This window comes from Ceratotherium simum, chromosome 10 (assembly GCF_057802395.1).
Source record: "Ceratotherium simum simum isolate JZ-2026a chromosome 10, ASM5780239v1, whole genome shotgun sequence".
NCBI classification, from domain to species: domain Eukaryota; kingdom Metazoa; phylum Chordata; class Mammalia; order Perissodactyla; family Rhinocerotidae; genus Ceratotherium; species Ceratotherium simum.
Window position 1 is genome coordinate 59,311,303 of NC_141909.1, and position 15,014 is coordinate 59,326,316.

The following is a 15,014-nucleotide window of genomic DNA, read 5'->3' on the forward strand; positions in this document are numbered from 1 at the left end:
AATTTTGATCTCTCCTTCCATTTTGAACGATAACCTTGCCGGGTAGAGTATTCTTGGCTGTAAGTTTTTTCCTTTTAGCACTTTAAATATATCGTGCCATTCTCTTCTAGCCTGTAAGGTTTCTGCTGAGAAGTCAGCTGATAGCCTTATGGGGTTTCCTTTGTATGTAACTTGACATTCTCTTGCGGCTTTTAGGATTCTCTCTTTATCTTTAATTCTGGACATTTTGATTATGATGTGTCTTGGTGTGGGCCTCTTTGGGTTTATCTTGTTTGGGGCTCTCTGTGCCTCCTGTACCTGGATGTCTGTTTCCTTCCTTAGGTTAGGGAAGTTTTCATCTATTATTTCTTGAAATAGATTCTCTGCCCCCTTGTCTCGCTCTTCTCCTTCCGGGACACCTATAACACGGATGTTAGTGCGCTTGATGTTGTCCCAGAGGTCCCTTAGACTGTCCTCACTCTTTTTAATTCTTTTCTCTTTTACCTGTTCACCTTGGGTAATTTCTTCTAGTCTTTCTTCCAGCTCACTGATCCGTTCTTCTGTATCCTCTACTCTGCTTTTGAGTCCGTCTAATGAGTTTTTCATTTCCAGTATTGTATTCTTCATTTCTGATTGGTTCTTTTTTATATCTTCCATTTCTTTGTTGACATTCTCACTGAGTTCATCTATTCTTCTCCCCAGATCAGTGAGCATCCTTAACACTCTTAGTTTGAACTCTCTGTCAGGTAGGTTGCTCATTTCTGTTTCACTTAGTTCCTTTTCTGGGGTTTTGTCCTGTTCCCTTACTTGGAATGTATTCTTTTGCCTCCTCATTTTGCCTCTTTCCCTGTGCTTGTGTCTACGTATTAGGTAGGTCAGCTACGTCTCCTGCTCTTGGATAGGTGACCTTATGTAAATGATGGCTTAGGAGGCTTCCAGTGTGCTTCCCTCAGTTCTCAATGTTCCAGGGGTGGCCCCTATGTGGGCTACGTGTGTCCTTCTATTGTGGCCTGTTAGCTCTCGCTATAGGCGCCCAGGGAGGCTGAGTTATGCTCCTGGCCAGCTGTTGTAATGCTCAGCTGCTTGTAGTTGTTGTGGGCCCTTCAGTCTCTTTATCAGGTGTGGGGAGCCCCAGCACAGTTGGCTGTAAGTTCTAATACCACATTTGTGTTGCAGTATTTCTTTTAAGTGAGTAGGCCCCCAGTGTGGCAGGTTGTTAGGCTCAGGGCCTTAGAATTGCTGTAAACCTCTAGCCTATTAGGTCTCTTGTCAGCTCTCTGAGGATTGCAGCTGGGTGGGGCTGGCCTCAGGCACAGGAGCACCCAATTGTTTCAGGCTTTGGAAGGTGGGGCAAACCTCGTATGTGGGTCTTTGAGAAGCACAAGTCTTCTGCAGCTGACAAGCCCTGCAGCCCAGAGGTCCACACACACAGTCAACACAGTCCTGCCCCGTGTGAGCGCCCCGACCTCCCCAAGCGGACCCAGTCTCTCCACGGCGGGAGCCCCACACACTCCGCCACCACCCCACACTCTCCACCCGCTCCTTGTGCACACCCTGCCCCGCTCAAGTCAGCTCAGTTGCCAGGCTGCAGAAAATCCAGTCACCAATCTATGCAGGCCCACACGTTGCCTGAGGGCTTGTTGTTGGGTGGGGCTAGTCTCTAGGGTGGGCTGCCTGCCCTGGCTGAGCTGGATTAAATCGGTGCTCTAGCGGGTGGAGCAGACCCTGGGCTAGCAGGTCTCAGGGAAAACTCCAATGGCGTCTGTGTCAGCACGCTCACACCAGGCCACAACAATGGCCGCCGCCAATGTCCCAGTCCCTGGAGAGGTCTCACCCCTCACCGAGATGCACTCAGGGCCTATTAGGTGAGTCTCTTGTCACCAAAGCAGTGTGCACCTTTCTTTCTGGTGATTTTAGGATGCTTTCTGGAACGGGTGAGTTTGTGCACGGGCCCTTTAAGAGCCAGTTTTAGTTTCTTTGTGAACCGGGTTTTCTGGGGGTGCTCCCCAATGCTTTAGTAGCAGGCAAGGTCAGATATTATGCCACTGGTGTCGATTGTGCTGGGTCCACAAAATGCCCACAGCGGGGGTGCTCCCCGGCTCAGGGCCCCGCGCCTCCAGGGAGGCTGCGTACCTGTGAGCTGCTCCCGGGCGGCCGTGACGCTGGCGGCTTGTGAAGGCGGCGTTTTCCTCTCCGGAAGGGAGTCTCTGCCTCTTCCACCCCAGTTAGGATTGTCCGTTGTTGCAGGAGTTCCTCTCATCCAGTTTTCAGTTCTGTCTCAGGGGTAATTTTTCCACGAGTAGTTGTAAATTGGCTGTGTCCACGGGAGGAGGTGAGTTCAGAGTCTGCCTACGCCGCCATCTTGACTCCGCCCCCAAGGACTTTCCATTGAGCAGCTAAAGACCTGGGGGGATGGAGGAGTAATGAGAATCTAAGGAGGCACATAAACTAGGTCTGATACAACTTACAAATTTTCATAACGTGAGCCCTCAAAAATTTGAAACCTAAGACAAATAGGCAAAAGAGGCAAAATTCCTATTTTTAAAAGTTTTCTAAACACAAAATTTCATCAGTACACACATACACATACACAAACACATAAACAAAACCACCTAATTCATAATTACTATAGGTTAGTAAACAAACTGTAGGCTTGACTAACTGTACTTGATGGATTTTTGGACAAGTTCCTCTTTTCTGAGTTCTTGTTACTTACAACAAGAATAGTGACTGTGCTAGATTAGCACTTCTTTTGTTGGCCAGTCCTAATGTTGGACAAGACCAGCTTATCTCACCTAGGTCTTACTGGAAAGTCTGGACCTGCTATCCATTGGTACTCTCTGAGTCCAGAATGTCTTAGCAGTCAATGGCACTAAGATGGTGCCACCATCTTAGGTCCAGCTCTGGGGTAACTTCCTCCATGGAGCAATGCTCTTCAACAAACATATCTGTTGATATTCTTCCTCTATGATTTCTATCTATATGCTTTCTTACACACACATTCCTTTCCTCATTTGCTTTTTAACTCTATTTTTGTATCACAGTTATAATTGTTATTACAATTAACCTTATGTTTATAGCTATTAAAATCAAAATTAGTTACAATTAAGTACATACTACACCACTCTAGGATTTGTTCTCACTGGGTTTGAATTCCAGAAAAAGAAATCCAAGTTAGATCAAAGGAATCATTGAAATCGCTGATTCTGAGGCTTACAAACACCGGTACAGGCTGCTGAGGAAAGTTATGGATCATTCTTTCTATAAATTTCCAAACTGTTTAAAGGAATCGACAGCCCCCTGTGTAGTGCAGTGTGAAAGTCACCCCAAGTCTCCCAATGAAAAAAAATGGATTAGCTGACCATATGTCTTCATAAATTTAGGACTCTGGGGACTGAACTCAAGGCCTCTACGTGCTCTACTGTAAACCCACAAAGCTTCACAACAGCGGTTTTCCTCATGAACTGCTCTTCCCCGCTCGCTGGGCAGCATCCAGGTAATGGAGCCCCGAGGCCACAGAGAGCTGGCCCTGTGAGGTTAACTTCATGGCTCTGGGAAAATTCATAAAAATATTGAGTGGCAACAAAAGTGTGTTTTTATGAGAGCTATGGTTGTAGATATTGTTAAATGTACTCAAATATCCAAAGTAGTTTCAGTACTTGGCATTTTAAGTAAAATATAGTCAATGGATTGAAATGGTAATAGCCTGTCAGGATTCTTTAAACAAATGGGACCTGGTAGATAAATTACTTTATATGGAAATTACTTCAGAGTCTGCTCTGATGTATACTGTTTTTGAACATGTTGAGCAAGATTCAGTAAAGTTAACTCTAATAGAATCTGATATCTTATGTTTTCTTAGTGATTCTTAAGGTTTAGTATGCTTAAGAATTGCCTGGGCTACTTATTAAATATGCCCATCTTGGTTCCCACCCTGAGAGATTTTGAATCAGTAGGTCTGAGGTGGGACCTAGACATCTGTATTTTTAATAGGCATCCCCGCCTTTCAGATAATTCTGACACAGTTCACAAAGCGATCTTTTAAAATAACCATTGTGGAAGTCAGTGGCTTGACCCCTACTCTGAAACCTCAGTGCCCTGATGGCCCAGCAAGGAACACAATGGGGAATTTGGTAGATTTGGTGAGCACTGTGTATCAGACACCTCTTACAACAAACACACTTCAGATCTTCTCTAGCCTCACCTGTCACTAGTACTTTTGACGTAGCAGCCAGTGGCCCTTTCTTCATGGACTTTGGCCAACTTAATGGGGTTACAATCCATCAGGACTTTATCTCCATTCTCACCTCCTGCCCCAGGGCTTCGCTATTGACAGAAATGCATGAGACATTGTGGGACCCACTGGCACCCACACACAGGTAACCCATAAGTACCAGGGGAATTAATGTCCAATAAAGCAAAACTTTGATCTAGGGAAATGGAGATGGCAGACAAATTCTTACCATCCTCCCCTAGTTGGTAATCTGAAGAAGCAGTCATTTATATGGCCTCTTGGAAGGTGGTTCCATTGAGATCAAGCAGTTATCACACTCGATACCTCAAACAGCTCTCTTGTTGTCTGCTTGCTCCCCTTGTCCCGCGCATGTGCTCTGTGGAGTTCCCCTCCTTGCTAACATAAGAGCACATAAGCCTTTGCCTCCAGCTCTGCTTTCTGGGGAACTCAGGCTAAGATATATTATATCATTAAGTTATTTAACTATGGTGCAGCAAAGGATTATGAATCCAGGAGTTCCTCTGACCTTACATATTCCTCCATCATTAAAGTCTGCTGAGACCTCTGGACTTTGGACAGAACATCTCCATGATGGACAAAGGAGGTACCAGGAAGCCACCTCCCCTTACGCCATCATGTATGCTGGATCTTGTGTGCATCCTTTGTACTGCTTGCTAACTAAAGAACCTTAGCCAAGTCTAATCTAAATTGTCATTCTCACAGATCTCCAGATCTGGCCTAGACAATCTTTATGGTCTAGCACGGCTCAGCTGGGTTACATGAAATTCAATTAGATTAAAAGATTTATCTGTTCAGCTAGAATGTAATTTGGGTTGGAGATTCAGAACTTTTATCCTAACAAAGCTGAGTTCCATTTCTCAGCAGTATCCTTTTCATGGCCTGTACTAGCACATCACATCCGCCACATTCTAGTCATTAGAAGTGAGTCGCCAGTGAAGCTAACATTCACATGCACGTTCACATCGAGGGAAATTAGCCTTCACCTTTTGCCCGGTAGGACATCAAAGAATCTGCAGACATGCAGGAACCACCACCTGGTTTTGCCTTGGGAAGGCTCACATTCCAGAACCCCTGGTTAAACTGCTACTTCTTGAGGACAGAGCTGCAACTATGACTTCCTAGTGCCAAGCTGTACGTGCAACAGACCCCAAATGTTTGCTAAATAAATAAACTCGAAAGAAAAGGACATTATCTTCACGGTTCCCTGCACTTGAAACATTTCAATCGTCACTACAACCAGGTATTTACTCATATTAAAAGTCTCAACTAGCAAACCAGGTGGAAAATTGAGGCAGTTAGCTGAGTAACTCAAGAAAAAAGTCCTTTCAATTCAATTACTTCAAAAGATGATGCAGGATTTTTTGCCTATAGTCAGGAGATTTTTTTATCCCCCATTGGAGGCAGCAGACTTTCTCCTAAACAATTTTCTTCCCTCAGTGAACTTCAGATTTCTCCCAGATGGCTCTGAGCAACTCACAAAAGCAATTTGTCATCAATCCTTTTATGAAGGTGTAAGGCAACGCTCCAATTTAAACTAGTCCCAGATGAGTGGTAAGAAAACAAGCACTAACGTCTTCATTAACTTCATACGGGCTGTCATTCCTGTAACTTCCATGGGGTGAGAACTGCATTGTCTAAACAATAGAATCGGGAACTCATTTAGAATCTACAATGAAATAAGCATCAAGCCTAAGAAGCCAAAGCATATAGCTTTAAATTATAGTATCTGAGGTGGAAAACAAAGTATCCGGAGGAAGATACACATATTCCTAACTACACCTTTTGAAAAAAAAAGAAACTTCTGCCAAAATGCTTCCGTTTACTCCACTTCCCCAGGATCAACCAAAATGGAAGGATCAACCTTCTCCAGAGGAAAAGAACCTGAAGCATAATTTATCCAGTTTGCGCTGTCTAGTTATATCCAATGTTCAAACTGATTGCAAGTAATAGTAAGCCTCTTATTATATATGGCAATGGTTCGAGAATATAGATTCAGCCTTTTTGAAGAGACTCTTATTCCTCTTACCATAAACTCATCCTTTTCTAACTTAAGAAATAATGCCATTTTAATTACAAGGGAAGTAACTATGAAAAGTCAAGTTTTGCCTATTTTTGTAAACTGAAACCTCCTAGGACACGCATGACTGGTGTGGCCCACATGTGCTGTGCTAACAATAGCCCTGGCCCAGCAGCAAGAAAGGAGCATCACTGAGACACAAATATAGAGCAAAGATGTTCATGGTTACTAAGAAACAAAGCAAAATGCATCGAGCCTTTTTTTTTCTTACAACTCCCACTACTGTGATAGTGACGAGAGATGCGCTCATTTCTTTAATTAGCATTTTAAATGGGTAGGTGACACATTATTGAACTTACTTACTAGAATATAGGATGCATCATTATATATATATAAGATGCCAAAACTTAGATCTAATAGCAATCGGGTAATCTTGGCTCTTTTAAGCCACAGCTTATACACTAGCCATTACAGCACTAACAGAATATACAGTGCTCGTGCCCAGAGGCTGAGGTTACATCCAGATAGAATTCCAAGGATTAGGAGATAGAGCAAAAGCGGAGCAGGAGGTGGGATAAGATGAGACTCTGGAATAGCAAATTTCCTGAGTACAAGAAGGGCCAGTGGTCTGGGCGGCCAGATCTGCTGAAGTGACAAGATGGGAGGAGAGGACAGGGGGACCAGGGGGTTTATCTGGGAGACCAGCTACATTGGCATATCACTCTATATATCATTCTAGTGTGGCTAGACTTCTTTTCAGTCCCAGCCCTGACTGACTTGGAGAAGCTGTAGTCTCTGCTGGGGCATCTGGGAACACCCATTTTTATGTTTCTAAACTGTCACACATGCTTTATTATTCTGCCACTGTAAAGGTTTCTGTCCAGGGCCGTACAAAATTGCCACCCCTAGAGGTCTTGAAAAATACCCCTCAGTCAAAGAGAAGTAGAAGTGACAAGATGAATTCGCAGGCCCCTCCAGGTTTCTGCTTTCCAACAGGCTTCAAATGGAATTATCCCCCCAAACCACCACAGCAGCTTTGTAATCTGAAAGCCTTCTCGACTGCAATAAAGCTGCAGTATCGATTTTGCCCGAGAAAATATTAAGTAACTGAAAGGCCTCAGAGAGAAGGAAAGCACAGAGAATGAGGACTAGCAGCCTCCAAAATTAAGCAATGAATGTTCAGGGATTCTTAGAAGGTCGGTGTGAGATCATGTCAAGGATTCAGTCATTCCTTGGTCACCAGCCATGTCCCAGAAGCCTTGTTGCATATAGAGAAGACAAAGAAGAAATTCATTTATGATCTCCAGGACCAGAAATAGAGACTTGACAGCACAGTGTGTGACTTGCCTTAACCCTGAGCAAATGCTGGAGGTGCACGGAGGAGAGGACAAGTACCTGGTGAAGGGTCAGTGGACCTCGTGGAAGAGGTGGCCACTGAACTAGGTCTTAACTGTGAAAGAGAAAATCCAACAAGGGGAGAATGGACAATCCAGGAAGAAGAGCTGGTGTGTTTTCGAAAGGTCTATTGTGGTAAAAGTTCTCTGCAAAGGGGTAGGAGGTGGGAGCCAAGCAAGATGAGCTCCCCTCCTGAAGCGAACGGATTTTAAATAAGAATGAACCTCAGGGCTTTCGAAGATTAAAAGTTTCAGGAGCGTGCCAAAGGGATCCAAGACATGGTCTCTCTTCTCCCTCAGCATCTCCAGTCAGTAACGTTGGGGTAAACTTGCCTTTCAACTCATCAAAGGCTAAAATTAGTAACTACACTTTTGTAAGTAAAAGGCTAATATTTTGTGTTTCTGTACTTGTAAGACAGTTAATTGTGTTAATCATGTTAATTTGGAATCTTAAAATAAATATGATTAATAATTAACATCAATAATATTGCTTCACAAAAACGACTTCTGAGTGAGTGTTCCCTGCCTTTTTGGGTCTCACAGGAGTGCACCTCCTTGCCGATCTCCGAAAAATGTGAGCAATAGCAAGCAGACAGCCATCATCTCATCCCCTCCGACGCCTTTCCCACCACCAAGAAGGGAGAGCTCCCTTAGGTCTCAATCCTGGCAGAGCTTCTGACGCATCTGCCAGTAAAAAGCAACAGAAACACAGCATCCTGTACAAGGGCATAGACTCTCTTCTTTGAGAGTCTATGCTATCATAATTCCTGGTATGAGCAAAAACATGCATCTTGAGTTTGAGTAGAAACCTAACCCGCCAAAAATATTATCTTTGTCCTTAAAATTTTATCTGTCATGAAAATTAAATTTAACGTATGATCCTAAGTTGTATCCTGAACCAGAAAAAAAATGATATAATAGATATAATAATATAATAGATGTTGGGACAGTTGGAGAAATTTAATTAAGGTATAGATTAATCCTGCATTGATATTAAATTTTCTGAAATTGATAATTGTGCTATGGCTGTGTAAAACAATGTCTTTATTCTTAGTAAATATACACTGATGTATTTAGGGGCAAGTGGCAGGATTTCTGCAACTTATTCTCAAATGGTTCAAAAAATAATAATATATAGACAGAAGGAGTGGGAAATGATAAAGCAAATGTGGCAAAATATTAGCAATTGGTAAATCAGGGTGAAAGATATGCAGTTCTTTGTACTGCAGTTACAACATTTCTCTACAGTTGGAAATTATTTTAAAAGATAAAATTTAAAAAGAGTTTTATCTGTACCTCTCACAGAGCACTGAGCAACTTATTGCCCTCTGCCATCATCACATTGTATTCCCGTCCACCCTCCTCCCACTGATTTTAGTTATCACTTGGGGAGCACTTATGTCACAGACGCTGTGCTGGGTACTCTGAGGAAATAAAGAGTAGTGAGATGCAAGCCCTACCCTCAGTCCTGGGAGGAGTTCAAGTGTGGACACACTTAACCACTCTGTGAGCAAGAAGCTACCAGCTACAAAAGAAAATGTGCTAGGAAGGACAGACGAGGAGGTCAGAAAGCACTGGGGCTGCTTTAGACTCCAGAAGCCTTCATGCAGAGGACATTAGAGGTCAGCCATGAAGACAGGTGGGATTTTGAGACAGCAGAACTCTGGGGTGCAGGACAAGCGGTACAAGACAAATGGGTAGTTGCAATGTCATGAGAAGAGCCCTCATGCAAGAAGGGTACGTTGGGCTCTGTCTGGTGGGTAGTCTGGGGATGTGATGGGCAGGTGTGGGAAATAAGGCTAGAAAGGAAAGATGGGTCAGATACAGAGTGCCTTAAATGATGAGAAAAGTATTTTCAGTTTTATTCTAGACAATAGAGAGTTAAGATCTTTGAGAAAGTTTTTGTTCCCCTCTGAGACTGGGAACCCTGTCTTGAGCATCCTTTGTAGAATTTTACTCTGCTCTTAGTTGACATTCAATAAATAGTGGTAGTGTGATGTTTGTAAAATTAAACATTCACAACGTAATGCAATTTTATTCAAACTCAAATCTCAGAGACATATATTATTGAAATATGAAATCAGTTTTGAAGGGGGAAAAATTGTTGGGCACCTGTATGTACCAAATATTTTACATATTCTCTTAGTTAACCTCCCCAACCCCCACATTTAGTAAGTAGAGCAAAAAGGTTAGGTAAAGCCCCAAAATCATAGTCAGTAGATGAATCAGGGTTCTTTGGTTTCAAGCAACAAAAATGACACATTTAATTCGAGCAGAAAAATGGGGAGTAATTTAAAAATTGAAGGGAAAGTTTGGGAACTAGATTCAGAAATTGCAGTCAAGAACCAAGGCAGTGGCTGCTGAGATGAATTCACCTCAGCTGTTTTTAATCTCTCAGTCATTCTATCCAAGATACAAATTCTAGGCAGAAATCATTCACAGCCATCCTTAGCTAGGGAAAGGTAGGACACCCAACTGTTATTCTCATCATGCTGTATCCACGGGGCAGTGAAAACAGAATACAGTACACCCTCCCTATCCTCTGGTTCCACATCCGTGGATTCAACCAACTGTGGATAGAAAGGTCTGTGATGGTTGTGTCTGTACTGAACATGTGCAGACTTTTTTTCCTTTCATTAATCCCTAAACAATACAGTATAATGACTATTTACCTAGCAGTTATGTTGTATTAGGTATTATAAGTAATCTGGAGTTGATTTAAAGTATATAGGATATGCATAGGTTATATGCAAATACTACACCATTTTATATAAGGGATTTGAGCATCTGCAGATTTTAGCATCTGAGGGGGTCTTGAAGCCAATTCCCCAGGGGATACTGAGGAACGACTGTATGTTTTTACAGGCTGTGGTGGCCATGGAAACGAGCTCTCAGATCTGCTGTGAGGACATCTTGTAACCTAAGCTGCTGCCCTCTGGACTCACCACCACTTTCCCTCTGAGGCCACACATCTCTCAGCTTCTCCCAGCCAACAACTGAGCATAGTGGGGGTACTAAGTGAGGACTAATGCAGGCTCATTCCAGAGAGACACATGATTCCTCCAAGGGACACCCTTAACCCAAAGACTCCCCACAAACCTAGACCTGAAACTTTTCTTTTAACACCACAGTTTGATATTTCCCACACAATCCTCCTTCCCTCTCTCTTTCTCCAGGTGTCAGACCTGCATGTGATCTCAAGGTCTGCTGTGCTCCACCTGGCCCTGCTCTGTCTCCCGATAAGTCTCTGAATATCTAACCCTGTGCTAGGATCTGCTTTTCAACAGACCAGAACTAACGCAGGGTAAAGCCAAAAGTTGAAGAGCCCTTAAAACTATGTACTCACAGGAACAGTTGTACGCAGAAAAAGATAGTTACCCTTATAATTACAAATAAGGAGACTCACTCTCTCTTAGTTGTCAAAATAGAGGATGGATTTATCCATAACAATAAAAAGCTAGATATGAATTTCATTCTTTAAAAATGACCAGTTAAGAGGTAATTTTTATATTTCCCAAATTATTTGACTTTTTAGGGGATTGTTTCAAAGTGCTGAGTTCCAATGGTGTGTTTGAAATATACAGTGAGTTACCTCTACTCTCCTGGCTTCTTGCCCCAGTGGAGACTCAGCTCCTGTACTTGGTAACAGCAGGAGTCTTGATATTCCTTATATTCCTCCCAAACTGGAAACAGTTGCAGGAATCAAGCCCATTGAGGACAGAGAAACAAAATTGCAAGTATCAGGCAGCCTCAGCCCTGCTGCCATTGCCAAGGTTGAGGTAAAAAATGACTTTCAGACAAAGAAAACCATTGTATTGTATCTCCAACAGTTCAAAGGAACCCCAGTGAGAAGAGACTGGCGCCAAGAGACTGCAGAGACATCAGCCAGAAAAACCCATGACCTTGTCACTTAACTCAGCAGTGCGAAAGCCCCCAGGATGGGAAGATTATCTTTTATTGGTCAACTGGGAACTACATTGAAGTGAGTCATTTTAATTTGCCAGTCTTTCCATCACACCCAACCAACAAAAGATATTTTACTTTTTGGACTGGGAAAACCGAAGGTATTCATAACAGAATAAAATAGGAATCTAGAGGTCTTAGGAGAAAACCTTGATTAAAATCAAGAATCTTCCATCCATCCATTTATGTAGCAGGTATTTATTGAGTACTTCCTAAGCACATAGCTGCATAGATTAAAGACTCCTTTCTTCAAAGAATTTATAACCCAAATAAGGACTTGGAGAATGGTGAACGGAACTAACACTTTTTGAGTAGATAAGATACATGTGCCAGACAAGACAGACACATATGAAAACTTCAATAGCAGTATGGGAAGGGAGGTTTCCTATCCTGAGGTGTTTACAATGGAGTGCAAAACAGAAGATACACAGATCGAAGTTTCTCAAAGTATGGTACTGGGCACAGCAGTGGCAGCATTGCCTGGGAACTTGTTAGAAATGCAAAATCATAAGCACCACCCCAGATCTGCTGAATGCTCAGGAGGCAGGGCCTAGAAGTCCGTGTTTTTACAAACTCTCTGGGTGATTTTGATGTATGCTAAAGTTTGAGAACCACTGATATAACTAATAAAGACTCTGAGCCTCCAAGATGGTGAGACCTCTGAGGGTGGAAGTGTTAGAGAAGACAAGTCAGGATCTTAGACGTGGGAAATGGGTACAAGAGAGGAGAGAAAGAGGCACCAAAGCAGGGCAGAGTTGGAATGCACACATCCTAGTGACTCCTCGCCACTGTTTTACCCCAGGTCTTGAAGGCTTGATTTTGATGATAGAGCAAATCGCCACTTTTTACTTGTAAGGATGGATTTGATACACTTTATGGTTTTATCCAGTGGATAACCCAATCTAGTCCTGGGCCCTGATACTTGATCCAATTTAATCTCTCAGTTAAAACAGTTCGAGCAGTTCTTAGCATCTTAACAAGATGACATTATTAATCCCTAACCCCACAGAGGAAATTCTCTCCCCTGCCAGCCCCTTTCAGGTTATTGCTACCTCGGTTATCTTACAAACTCTTTTCAGTCTCTCTTACTTCCCACAATACAAATGGAAGTGAATTTTAAAAGGAAAATGTCCCAAAGTATAGGAAATAAAGAGCATGAATTTTAATCTACCATCCCATGGAGAATTGCACATTTCAGAGGATTATTTAAAACTTGGATAGCAGCTTGCAGCTGCAACTTAATAACCAATCACAGAAGAGCACTGTGTGGGAATTTCTAGCAGTGTTGCCAATAGTTCTAAGTCTCGTCAACCTGTTTCCCAAAAATGCCTCTCTATTTTGCCAGCAAAATTTGCATTTCATCTGCCAATGTCCTACCCTCCTACACACCTATATTTCTTTCCAGCACTCCTCAAGGTCCCAAGTAGACTGAGACCAAGTTACGGGTAAAACTGCACAATTAAAACCATACTTATCTATGACAGAAACAAGTTTTCCATTCCAAGCCACCGATTGAAATCTGATAAACACCTCCCACTTCAAGCAGATCCCGCTATTCTTCTCATTTATTCATTCAACAAACACTTATGAATGCCTCCTGTTGGGAGAGACCACCCACCCCAGGTCCTGAGCATCCTACATGTTCTTGCTGACTGTGCCAGACCACAAGGCCCCTCCATCTCCTGACACTAAAGAAGATGAAGGTGTGGCCAAGTGTAACTACCATGTAACTGTCTGTTCCCTTGCCAAGGGGAATTAGCTTCTTTCTTGCTGCATTGTTTACAGTTTGCTCAAAAAGGTGTTGGGCCTTTGGCCCTGGGTTTTTCAGCTGCAATGTACATTGTGTGTAGCACCCATCAGACTCATCATGTTTCACAAGGGATCCTGGGGAACTGGTCTTGTCACAGACTAGGTGCCTCGAGAAACTCAAAGGTGGGTTTGGAAGCAATTAACTGTTTTTCCAAGTAGTTGCTTTTCCTTTTGTGTGTTAAGGAGATGTAACCACCAGCCATCCTGAAACTGACCAAGCCTCACGCAAGAGCTATACCCATGACCTTTGCCTTATTTTACTGCAAAGATCTCTCCAGGAGGAGCTTAAGCCTCATTATGTGGAAGCATCTTCTCCAACTGAGGCTGTGCAAGCGAATACCCACCTCTACCTTTTGAATACTCATTCCCCAACCAAATAAAAGTTCCTGCTTCCCTTTGTTCATGGACGCAGTGACTTTGGAAATGATTCCCCATGGCCTCCTATTTGCTGCATATACACTTTACGTTGTGAGACAACTTCCACTGGTGTAGAGTCTTATTTAACTCACCAGGAGGCGAGCCCACTTGGTTTGTCATCAGTATCACCTTACTAATGCTCCTGCTATTTGCTCTGCTACGAGTAATAAACCATATTGCACTGATCGCTGAAGTCTTGCTGTCTACTTTTGGCACCTAGAGAGTGGCAGTAGGTTTACTCTTTGCCATTCTCTGTGATTGGGGTTCATCTTTGACACTCACTATGTGTCAGGACCTGTGATAGTCACTGTTGCCCATACATCCCAGCACAGAAGTCCTTGTACTCTGGGCCCCACAAGGCAGCACAAGGGATGCTTGGATGGGACTTAGACTGAGGACAACATTTTCTAAATTTTCAAGCAAGGCCTTGTGACAACATAAGTCCAAAAGAAACAGTGAGTAAATGCAATGCGGGTTCATCCCTGTGGGAGACACGCAAATGTGCCACCCAGATCCTCCTTCAAGGAAAGAGTTGCTGTCTGGCTGAGGGAACTGAGATCAGCACAGAGATTCTAGCTCTTTGTTCCTACAGGATCTGTCTTAGCTGCAGAGTCACCTCCCCCCAAGGCCACACTCTTCCAGGGCAGGCCACATCCAGTGACTGAGCAGGACAGGAGCATATAGACCAAGCTACAGGCCCAATGTGGGACAGCTGTGATGGGCCACACACAGTGCAGAGCTCCCTGACACGCTGACTAAGACTTTGTTGAGCCCAAATTGCATGTTGACTTCTCCCTCTGCCCAATCTTACTTCCTCTACTGTTTCCACAGGTGTCAATCCCTAAGAAATGACTCTGTCACAGCATTTTCTTCCAAAGAACCCAACCTTTGAAAACTGCTACCACAAGTGGTCCAGGAAAGCAGGCAACAAGATGGGGTTTAGGAGCCGGATCACTTCACCTGGCAGGCAAAGAGGACCCAGTCACTGGTGGTGGGACACAGACAACCTGGCACAAAATAGGGGTCCAACTGTTAAAACTCTCACCAGTGGTGAACTTGGATGGTGAGCAGGGGGAAGGAAATGCATTTGTGGGCAAGATGTATGAGGCATCTGAGATATATAAAGAAAATAATAACCATAAGTATAGTAGAATTGGATGGCTATCAGTCAGTGTCATTG

At 43.3% G+C, this 15,014-nt stretch overlaps 1 long non-coding RNA gene across 1 annotated transcript; it reads left to right on the forward strand.

Moving 5' to 3' along the window:
* The first annotated feature begins 1,717 nt into the window (after nucleotides 1–1,717).
* LOC147916128 (uncharacterized) lies at nucleotides 1,718–12,310 on the forward strand. Its single transcript, XR_015553418.1, has 3 exons — nucleotides 1,718–1,844; nucleotides 3,363–3,475; nucleotides 11,476–12,310. It is a non-coding gene; the product is annotated as an uncharacterized LOC147916128 (long non-coding RNA).
* The last annotated feature ends 2,704 nt before the right edge of the window (nucleotides 12,311–15,014 follow it).